Here is a 12,500-nt window from a genome sequence, read left to right as displayed (position 1 = left end):
TCCCGGAAGGGGCGTGGCACCCAATGTGTTAATGCCAGTTATAAAAGTTTCATTGTTATACAGTTTGTGTTCATGTTCTACCTCAGATTTGTGGTTTGGCAAGTAGGCCTAGTTTAAAGAATAAAGAATATTCTGAACCACAATTAACCTTCTGGTTTCTTCAGCTTTCATTCAGCAGCAAAAATAGCCTTTAAACTTGACAGAAATAATAATTTCATGTATATTGAGATAATTATCGAATACGAGTGATATGAAACATTTTATCGTGATAACGTTTTTGGCCATATCGCCCAGCCCTACTGGTGCCTCTGGAAAGCCATTGTTGCGCCTGCATGGGCTTGAAAAGCGATGCAGAGCTTTTTCTATTTCTGCTGGGCAGGTCACTCTTGTTGATTTCTCCAAAGTTGCCTACTGCAGCTTTAAGTATATTTTCTGAAAGTATACTTTGCCTATATTACTATAATACTAAACATCTGCTGTTAATTAGTACATGAAAGCACATACGAAGTACCAGAAATACATTACAAGTATACTCTCAGAAAAGTACATATTATTTCAACACACAATACTTTCAGTATGGAAAAATATACACATCTCTGACTTGGGCTCACATTGGGCGTTGCATTCAGCCACGTTTTTCCTGTAACATCTGTACAAAGGATAACAAATCTATACAAAAACTGGCCAAATGTATTTGAAAGAAAGTCTTTTCCCATTGCCCCCTGCATTGTCACACAGGCGAGCACTATGAACGGGAGCCCGTAATTGATTCGGGCAAGATTGTCTTATTATGAAGTTCTATTGTGCAGCGGCAGCAGAGTACCTGTACCTTGGCTGTCCTCCAATCTGTACAATTTCAAGTCTGCAAGAAAACGGTTTGGCAGTATTCTTGTGTGAGTGATGAACCATTGACTGCCTTGACAAAGAACCTTCGGGGGTTGCCATCTCTGTGTGTCCACAGTGAAAAGGGCTCAACGTAAACCCCTCTGTTCAAAGGGAAAGAAAACTAGTACACAAGTGAAGGGAAATTGATTGCCTCTACAGATACTGTAATGTTTATTTGATCCAGAAATGTAGAACACAAAGGCTTTGTCCCAATATTGTACACAACTTATTATTATAATACTATAGTCTAGCCATATACTCTGTATGATAGCATGTACAACAGTGCTGTACTGTATATACCACATATTATTCGCATATATATACCCATATTTTTCTGAATACACCTGCATATAACCCATAGCTCTGTATGGCGGCATGTACAAATTATGTATACCATAGGGGTGTAACGGTACACATACGCCACGGTTCGGTATGTATTTTTTTAATAATAATTATTATAATTATAATTATTAAATATAATCTTTTTTTTGTTATACTTAGTTCTACCTAGGCTTGCCGCGGTAGTCAGTGATACCGGTGTCATTCTGTGTTCAAGCATTCACTGAGTAAATGAATTGCCTACCGCCCCCATTTCAGATAATGAGAAATAAATTATTCAAAAAACTCTAACCCTAACTAACCTTACTGACATGCACTTGTCCTAATAAACTAACCTACACTGTAGCACTCAACACCTTGATGAACATTGTTACTCAGCTGATAGAGTTGTACCCTTCCTGCTGTCTTGTTATACAAAACTTGTAAGTCGCTTTGGGTAAAAGTGTCAGCTAAATGACAAAATGTAAATGTATAATATGTACAGTGATATACAGGTGTAAATACAGTAGTAGTCATACTGGCAGAGGACTATGTGCAGGTAAATACAGACAGGTGTGGATAGATATGAAGTGAGAATAAATATATATGTTATATTAGGGGTGTAACGGTACAACTATGTAAATACATCTGATTAGCACTACTAATTTTGTACCCAGTTTAACCACCTGTACATTGTACTATATATTGGGTGCGACAGTGGCTCAGGAGGTAGAGCAGTTATCTGGTAATCTGGAGGTTCCCGGTTCAATCCCCGCTCCTCCTCGATAAAAGTGCTATATAAATGCCGCCATTTACCATTTATATTGCTGTTGCACTTTACTGCTACATTTGCACTATGGTTGGATGCCAAACCTCTTTTCATTGTACTGTACTTGTGCTGTATAATGACAATACATTTGAATCTAATCTAATCTAATCTAATCTATTCTAATCTAATCTATTGGGTACACCACAAGAAACATGGGAGCTTTGTTTCAAGAAAATGTGTTACACTTTTTGAAATGTCATTCCCTTCAATATTTGTTTTACTCTACCCGTCTATAGGCTGTTTCTCATTACTTTGTTCTTTTGGTGCAGATCTGACTTGCAGGACAGTGTTGCAGTATACAGTATTTATCCAAAATAAACAGTCAACCCAAAATATGTGATTCTTGAAGTGCACATCAATTGTCATGTGTTTGGAAACCCACTTAGCGTATAACAATTGCCAGAGAGGAACATTGGAGGTATTTATTTAACAAATTTGGGGTCAATCACTTGACATTGATTAATTATGGCTGTTGGTTATTTGATGAGTTTGAAAGTGATACTGAGTTTGAAAGTGATACGAAGTGAAACTGATACAAAAGTGATCGCATCTTCTCAGGCCCTGTTTAGACGGAAACGCTAGCAGGTGAATCCGCAAAAATATTTTTTCGGATGTGCCTTTTGTTTATACGGCAACAGCGTTTTTACGGGGAGAAACCGCAAAAAAGTGAGACCACCTTCCTGGGTGGAATTCCTAGAAACGATAAACCTTCGCGCTCTCATCTAAACTGTCAAACCGCATAAAACGATGACGAAAGGGTTGTCAAGGCTCTCGTCGCGCGTACTGCTTACATCACAGGCATGCGCCAGTAGCCTAGAAGCGTAAACAAAGCATGTCTGATTCTATCCATGGCGATCACCTGAAGGCTACATTGGCAGTACTTTTAAATACACAAGAATCTGTCCCGCGGCTATCACAACTATTAGTGACTGGACCCACTGTCTGTGAGTGACTCTGCTTTGGTCCAATCACATTCCCCCACCCACAGTCTGCGAATCAGAGGCAGAGTAGGGCGGGTCTTCACAGCACGTCATGTGACATATGCGCCAATCGTGTGACAGCGGGGCTCCGTCGTCTCGAGTCGTTACAGACTCGTCTGCACGCAGAATTCCATCCCAAAACACTAGTCTAAACGCAAAATTAAAAGTGAGACCGCAAGACGACTTTTGCGGTTTCTGTTCAGACTCTCTCCGTCTAAACATGGCCTCAATCTCACATAATGAAGACGTTATAGAGATTGAGTGGAAAAACTGAATAGCGCCAGTCCAGTGTGTTCTAACTCAGTTTCTCTTCAGCTCACATTTCACTTGCTGACATTTTCACTTTATTTTTTATTTGTGTCTCCTATTTCCAGTGATTATTTTAATAGTTTGATATGCCCTTTGTTGAAGTGGCCTTGAACGCTCTCTCTCTCTCTCTCTCTCTCTCTCTCTCTCTCTCTCTCTCTCTCTCTCCCCCTCCCTTATTCCCTCCTCTGTCTTCCCCCTTTTGCTCTCTTCCCTCTCATTTACCCTCTCATCTTTCCTCTGTCCCTCTGTCTCTTATTCCCAAGTCTCTCTGCCCTCTTTTTCTCTCTCCCTCCCTCCCCCTCTCTTTCTCTTTTTTTCTCTCCCTCCCTCCCCCTCTCTTTCTCTCTCTCTCTTTCTCTCTTTCTCTCTCTCCCTCCCCCTTTCTTTTTCTCTATCCCCCTTTCTTTTTCTCTATCCCCCTCTCTCTCTTTCTCACTCTCACTCTCTCTCTCTTATTCCCTCATCTATCTTCCCTCTTTTGCTCTCTCCCCTCTCTTATTTACCCTCATATTTCTCTACCTCTCTCTCTCTCTCTTTCTGTATCTCTCTCTCATTCCCTCATCTATCTTCCCTATTTTGCTCTCTTCCCTCTCTTATTTACCCTCTCATCTCTCTTATTCCCACATCTCTCTTTGCCCTATTTCTCTCTCTCTCCCCCTCTCTCTCTTTATCGCTCTCTCCCTCCCCGCCCTCTCTCTCTTCTGTCTTTATCCCTTTCTCCTCTCTCTTTCTCTCTCTCCTGTCTCTCTTTCCATCCTGTCTCTCTCTTTCCCTCCCATATCTCTCTCTATCTCTCTCTATATCTCTCTCTCTCTCTCGTTTACCCTCTCATCTCCCCTATGTCTATATGTCTCTATCTCTCTATCTCTCTTATTCCCTCATATATCTTCCCTCTGTCGCTCTCTTCTCTTCTCTCTCTCGTTTACCCTCTCATATCTCCTCTGTCTCTCTGATTGTCTCTCTATCTCTCTCTTATTCCCTCATCTATCTTCCCTCTGTTTCTCTCTTCTCTCTCTCGTTTACCCTCTCATATCTCCTCTGTCTCTCTGTCTGTCTCTCTCTCTCTCTTATTCCCTCATCTATCTTCCCTCTGTTGCTCTCTTCTCTCTCTCGTTTACCCTCTCATCTCTCCTGTCTCTCTTATCCACCCCCCACCCCCCTTTATTCTCTCCCTCTGCTTGCTGCCTACTGTCAGCTTGTGGTGATTCAGTCCTTTGGTTTGATTGGCTGACTCTCCTGTACCACAGATGGTTGTTGGGGGTCACTGGTGATATAATGAGCCCAGCCCCCCGACATGCAGCGAGGTCGCAGCATCCGGCCCCCACACACAGGAGTAATGTTAGATATTTTAAAAAAAACTTGTCACGGCTAGTCAGAATGAGTTAGAGCTATGGTGACGTATGTACGTGCATGTGTGTGTGTGTGTACTCTGTGTGTGTGTGTGTGTGTGTGCATGCGTGTGTGTATGTGTGAACTGTATGTGTGTGTATTACATGTGTGTGTGAGTATGTGAGCATGTCTGTGCTGGTGTGTGTGTTCAGTTCAGTTCAGTTCAGTTCAGAGTCTTTATTTGCCACATGGAATCATACAATCATAGTTTCTTCATTACACAATCATAAATAGTCATTCCATGGACAAAAGGAGCAGGAAGAAGAATAAATCGTATAGTTACCTGCCCCTTATTCCTAAACTAACAAGTATTTACTTAATGGTCGGCGTACAACCTAATTTACACAAATAATCATTTATACCATTATAAAAGAAACACACAATCCACAGTTAAACAAGAAAAATTTAAATAATAATAATAATGATAAAGAATAAAAGAAAGAGAAGAAAATATCTCACTATTCAGATCACATTTGATTTTCATACTGACTAAATATTTCTTTTTTATAATTTTCTTTTAATTGATAAACACTATTACATCCCTTAAGCTCGCTATGGAGAGAATTCCACAACTTTACACCAATAACTGAAGGACACGTCTGTTTTAAGTGTGGTACGTGCAAACTGATGTTTAAAATTGTATTTTCTCCTACTAAACTCACTTTCTAAATGAAAAAGATTTTGTAGTTTTTCTGGCAGTGTATTATTTCTTGCCCTAAACATAATTAACATTGTTTGAAACTTAACCATGTCTTCAAGTTTAATTATTCTAGATTTAATAAATAATATATTTGTGTGTTCTCGATAACTCACTTTATGTGTGATTCGTACAGCCCTCTTCTGTAGTATATATAATGGTTTTATATTAGTCCCATAAGTATTCCCCCATACTTCAACACAATAACTGATATAAGGTGAGATGAGTGAGCAGTAGAGTGTTCTCATTGCCTCATACTCTAACACATCCTTTACTTTATTCATAACAAAAATACTCTTGGACATATTTTTTTTAACGTGTGCTATGAGCGATTTCCATGTTAATTTATCATGCTGGTGTGTGTGTGTGCACGTGTGCATGTGTACATCTCTACATGCATAAGCCTCTGGGTCTATGTCTCAACAATACAACGTGTGAGTTGCCCAGCCGGGGTCTAATGTGCGGTAGATTCGTCTCTGTGATTGTGATACCCCCACATCCACACACCCCTTAATTATAATTTTTTTTTAACTGTGAATAGCACCATGCTATATTGACCAAAAGTGAACAATTCATTCAGCACCTTCTTGAGATCAAGTGTACTCAAAATCTAAGCAAATGAACAAAGGGCAGATGATTTACAGTTTTTTTTGTAGATACAGTACTGAATTCTGAAATATGAATATAGAATATCAGGCCTATAAATTACCTTATTATGGCCAAGTCATACATCTATGGATCGGCCCAAATCTTCTCTTTCCAATGGCCACCAGGCACCCGTTACGGACAGAAAAGACCGTGAATGAAATGTACTGTAAGTACAGTTACTTTTGTATAATGTCCATAGCTCCGCCACTTTTTACCGGATTTTGTGGATTTTACCAGCAGTAAGTTGCAAGCCACTTTCATATACGGGGAACCATGACAATTATTAGTATTACCTTATTTGCATATTGTCTCGTTATTAGATCGATAGATATATAGATTGATACTTTATTGATCCCCAGAGGGAAATTTAAGTAGACAGTATTTAAGTATTGAAAAACGTCCTAATAGTGGGCTACTCACCTAATGCATGGCTATGCTCTAGTTCCTGTTGCCCGATCAGCTTGTTCGTTGGCTTTCCATTTATAAATAAATAAATTATAAATGGAAAGCCAACGAACAAGCTGATTATAAATTATAATGATTCAAACGTAGACCATTTCACATTATTTGTTAGAAGTGTCCGTGTCCCCGTCAATCATCACTGCCAGTTCCGACTTAATTTCATCGGCTATGGTCTCTTATCATCTCTCCACATCGGACGTGGTTGTCATAAGATAGACTGATATCCGCTCCATTCTTCTTGCAGAGCAAAATTAGCGGCTTAAACTTATTTAAAGGAAGTTCTTCTTTGGCGATATCACACCTTGTTGCCCATATGCACATGTCCAGAGTTAATTATATTGATTTGTTATATTGTTTACACTGCTTTTTTACTACATGTACCTCCCCTCCCCCCTCCCCCATGCTGCTATTAGGTTAGGTTTACTTTATTAGTTCAAGGGGGACAGTGTACATTAATAAAACATTTTACAAATGTAAATGCACCCAATTTTAGCCAAAAGGCTCATTTCCATTGGCAGTCCCCCTGCCAGAAGGTACAGGCTAAAATCCTGTGTAAAAAAAGGGTTAGCAATAAAAACAGAATAAAATCAAGATAAATAACATTAGAATAAAAACACACATGATGCCTGAATTTCCCCAAGGGGATCAATAAAGGAATCTTATCTTATAAAAGTAGCAAGCTAGCAGTGTCCTTGTTGCCTAGAAACATAAGGACCATAAGGTGAAGGGGGGGGGGGGGGGATGAGCAACAAATGTCTCAAGCCGGATTTGAACCCACTACATTGACAGCACATAGAGCTCTGCAGTCCAGCCCAGTTTGGTGATGTAGCGCTGTTCCCACTTTTCCGAAAATAATATACACACACACACACACACACACACACACACACACACACACACACACACACACACACACACACACACGCACACACACACACACACACACACACACACGCACACACACACACACACACACACACTGTATAGCGCTTTTATCCAAAGCACTTTACTTGTGCCTCACATTCACACATTCACTTGTGGAGCAGTTAAGAGTTCCATGTCTTGCTCAATGACACTTCGACACACTGCCGGGAGGCATCAAACCGTAAATCTTCAGATTACCAGACAACCACTTCTACCTCTTGAGCCTCTTACCGCTCCTATTAACTCTCATTGTCTCCGCCTCGCTGTCTCAGACCCTCGCAAACCATACCATTATCGTTACTTCAACGAGAGGGAGAGAGAGAGAGAGAGAGAGAGAGAGAGAGAGAGAGAGAGAGAGAGAGAGAGAGAGAGAGAGAGAGAGAGAGAGAGAGGAATATGAGGGTAAATAAGAGAGAGAGCTGAATGACGGAAGAGCACTTTCATTCAGCGATGAATGAACTCTTGAACGATGCTTCACTCTTTTGTCCATATCCTCAACGCACGTCTCTTTCCCACTTTTTCCTGGAAGCAATTGCCATTGACTCATCATAACTATGAATGAGTATCAGACTCATCTACCGCACCCTGTATTCTTATATTTATATTCTTATATTGTGATTTATTTTTATTTTACCCTGCCTGTACCTCCGCTAACCCCTCTCCTGTGATGCTATGACCCCTGCATTTTTCCAAGGGGATTAATGAAGATGCATCTTATCTTATTTGATCTAATTGTATCTTAGTAGCAACTAGAATGAAGGAGGAGACCTTCCTGTCTGAAGCAGTGCTGAGTTTGCAGCTTCTGTGGTTTATAGACTGCTATGGAATTACTACCTCAGTCGTAAGCAAGCTGTTCTGTTGCGGATGACAGATTACCTGTTTACAATGGTAATAGTAACACAATCGATTGGATGCTCACACAAAGTAACATTACCTGATTACATTTGATTACTTTGCCTCGTAAATGCACTTCATCTTATTTCAAATAGTGTATAATGATGTTATTGTCCTTAATCTCTTATAATAGCTTAACACTTTTTCTCCTTTCATCTCATTACTGTGTTTTTCTCAGTTGCTGATTAGTTACAAAAACAAATTTGTAATTGAATTAACTGTAATCCAGATATATGTAATCTGTTACTACCCGACCCTGGTTGTAAGTATAATTATTCAAATACTGCCATTACATGATATCACAAATTACAACATACAGTGCTTTTGTCACAGTCTGTTAACCCGTTCACGGTTAACCGTCTGTAGTGTGGTAGTGAAATTGTTAACCCTTTGTCGTGTGACAGTGAAAGGGTTAACCTTCTGTATTGTCTCCGTGAACGGGTTAACCCTTTGGTAGTGTGGCAGTGAAAGGGTTAAGAGAATGGTTACAATCGTACAATGCCATGTGACAGTGTGCATATCGTATGTGACATCAGCTATCAATTAGAGCTCAAGAGGAATGAGATTACAGCCAGTTCATTTGATTAGGATAATAGCAGGCTAATAACACAGCGTGGTGTGGTGCTCCGTGCTGAATGGATGACTGTATGGATTATGTATTCATATGGTGTGCGTCTGCTATCTCAAGACGGGAGACTGGCAGGTTTCCCCTCTCTCTCCTCTCCTTCTCTCTCTTTCTTCTGTCGCTCGCTCTCCCTCTCTCTCTCTCTCTCTCTCTCACACACACAGACAGACACACACACACACACACACACACACACACACACACACACACACACACACACACACACACACACACACACACACACACACACACACACACACACACACACACACACACACACACACACACACACACACACACACACACACACACACACACACACGGCTGCACACACAAAAACGACACGACAAGACAAAAGAGTGGAATAATAACAAGTGCCAGCCACAGACCAGAGCAGACAAATTCATCACTAAGTGAAATACATTACTTTTGTCTGGCAGCACTACGCATAACCAAAGCCATAATGGAATTACATACATCGCTCATCTCCGACACTATAGAGAAGAAAAGGAAGGAGAAGAAAGAAAGAAAGAAGAAAATAAATGCTTGAATGTTTTGGAGACTCAGCATTTATTTAGAAAAGAGAGAAGGACCCATATTCCTTCTCTCGGTTTGTGAAAATGTCGGATTATCTACCCCGCTGTTCACTGGCTACTGCAGGCTACCAAGATTATTGTCAAAGATTATAGTCAGTTTGGTTGTCTATTCTTCTCACGAAACCAAGCCAGGAAAATACAGTTACGCGTCATTTTAATTAGCTGTGGTTCAAAAGACCTGAAATGTAAATGGGTAAATGTATCTATGTTCCAGTTGTATGTACTGTAGAGCTTCAATACACTCTGTACCGATCACAAATACTGCTTCATCCTAACTGTACCCGCCCTACTAATCCTGTCTCACTCTCACTGTGTCCTCCATACTGGGCCTGCCTCATCCTAACTGTACCCCCCTACTGGGCCTGTCTCACCCTCACTGTGTCATCCATACTGGGCCTGCCTCATCCTAACTGTACCCCCCTACTGGGCCTGTCTCACCCTCACTGTGTCCTCCATACTGGGCCTGCCTCATCCTAACTGTACCCCCCTACTGGGCCTGTCTCACCCTCACCGTGTCCTCCATACTGGGCCTGCCTCATCCTAACTGTACCCCCCTACTGGGCCTGTCTCACCCTCACTGTGTCATCCATACTGGGCCTGCCTCATCCTAACTGTACCCCCCTACTGGGCCTGTCTCACCCTCACCGTGTCCTCCATACTGGGCCTGCCTCATCCTAACTGTACCCCCCTACTGGGCCTGTCTCACCCTCACCGTGTCCTCCATACTGGGCCTGCCTCATCCTAACTGTACCACCCTACTGGGCCTGTCTCACCCTCACCGTGTCCTCCATACTGGGCCTGCCTCATCCTAACTGTACCACCCTACTGGGCCTGTCTCACCCTCACCGTGTCCTCCATACTGGGCCTGCCTAATTCTGGCTGTACCTTCCCGGCTGGGCCTGTCTCACCCTCACCGTGTCCTCCATACTGGGCTGCCTGCCTCATCCTAACTGTACCACCCTACTGGGGCCTGTCTCACCCTCACCGTGTCCTCCATACTGGGCCTGCCTCATCCTAACTGTACCACCCTACTGGGCCTGTCTCACCCTCACCGTGTCCTCCATACTGGGCCTGCCTCATCCTAACTGTACCCCCCTACTGGGGCCTGTCTCACCCTCACCGTGTCCTCCATACTGGGCCTGCCTCATTCTAGCTGTACCTTCCCGGCGGGGCTCTTCACATTACTTAGCCTCCCTGTGGCTGGAGCAGGTGTAGTATCAGTCACGGTGGAGATCCATGATGTGTGTTCTGTGCTCTCTGTGTGTATGGGTGGCTGGTTGGTTGAACGGGGGGCATGAAACCTTGTGGCACATTAGTACAGCCAGCAGGAGTCAGCCATGCACCACAGGGGGGTCAGCTGCATTGCACTTGCATTGACACGAAAGATGCATACACACATATGCACCTCTGTACTCTCTCACGCACACACACATACATACACGCACACACACACGCGCACACACACACACACACACACACACACACACACACACACACACACACACACACACACACGCACGCACACACACACACACAGACTTTTATTATTGTGTGTGTGTGTGTGTGTGTGTGTGTGTGTGTGTGTGTGTGTGTGTGTGTGTGTGTGTGTGTGTGTGTGGTGTGTGTGTGTGTGTGTGTGTGTGTGTGTGTGTGTGTGTGTGTGTGTGTCCTCCTAGCCGTGACCCATTTAAAAACCACACATCACATTGATTCATTCATTCAGCATCTGGGCCACAGAGCATGGAGTCTGCAAGTTTTAACTGAAGCTATAAACGGCTCCCATTTAGCCCTGGATGAGTTGCGATGACACAACACCTTGTACGTTGTAAAACAACAACCCTTTCTTCGGCACTTAACCTTAATATTATTACGTGGCGCGTTACACCTCCTCCAGCTGCTCCGTGTCAATGTTCTCGACGCCTGTGCGCAAACATCGTTAGCGTTTCTTCTCATTAGCTCCCGCTGCAACATGAATCGCTAAGGTGATATGAATCGATTTAGTTGGGTTTCAGACTGAAGGGGTCGCTGAGTTCTTGCGTTCGCGTTGCGCAGCGCAGACGAACGAGGACGGTAAAGATGGGGGCGTGAGAGGGAGGGATAAATGGAAGAGTGAGATATATAGAGAGGGAGGAGGGTGGAGGAAGAGGGGAAAGGTGATGTGGACATTTGAAAGGAGGATGAAGAGGAGAGGGGAGGAGAAGAGAGGGGAGAGGAAGAAGGAGATAGGAGAGGAGATGAGAGGAGCGTGTGTAGCATTGTCATCACAGTATCTAACCCCTCTGTTGGCATCGCCCTACACAGATATATAAGCTGTAGAAGGCCACATCAAAGCACCACATTAGCATAACATCACACACACACACACACACACACACACACCACACACACACACACACACACACACACACACACACACACACACACACACACACACACACACACACACACACACACACACACACACCACACACACACACACACACACACACACACACACACACACACCAACAATAATGGCATTGATGTGCTGACAGCCCCGCATCCTAGGGAAACATAGTTAAGACTGATCACTGCTATTGATCTTAGTAGATGGCTATGCAATATCTCTATTTCTCTCTCTCTCCTCTCTTCTCTTCTCTCTCTTCGTCTCTCTCTCTCCTCTCTCTCTCTTCTCTCTCTCTCTCTCTCTCTCTCTCTCTCTCTCTCTCTCTCTCTAAATTATATCTCTCTCCTCTCTCTTCTATCTCTCTCCTCTCTCTTCTCTCTCTCTATCTCTTTCTCTTCTCTCTCTCTCTCTCTCTCTCTCTCTCATCTCTCTCCCTCTCTCTCTCTCTGTCTGTAATGACTGCTGTGGAAAACCCATGTGAGAGACGTATGCAAATACACTCTACTTGTAGCAGCCTAGTTCACGAAGTAACCTAGCAACACTGGAGTTATCCGATTG

At 42.9% G+C, this 12,500-nt stretch overlaps 1 protein-coding gene across 1 annotated transcript in view; it reads left to right on the top strand.

Annotated features, from left to right (window-relative positions):
• The window catches only part of dlgap3 (discs, large homolog-associated protein 3), a gene marked incomplete at both ends in the record, with an annotated part of 173,378 nt that overhangs the window by 109,809 nt on the left and 51,069 nt on the right, over positions 1–12,500 (top strand).

Source organism: Notolepis coatsorum, assembly GCF_963971535.1.
Source record: "Notolepis coatsorum genome assembly, chromosome: 4".
In the NCBI taxonomy this organism is placed as follows: domain Eukaryota; kingdom Metazoa; phylum Chordata; class Actinopteri; order Aulopiformes; family Paralepididae; genus Notolepis; species Notolepis coatsorum.
Note: the sequence above shows the minus strand (reverse complement) of the source record. Positions and strands in the feature narration are given on the sequence as shown.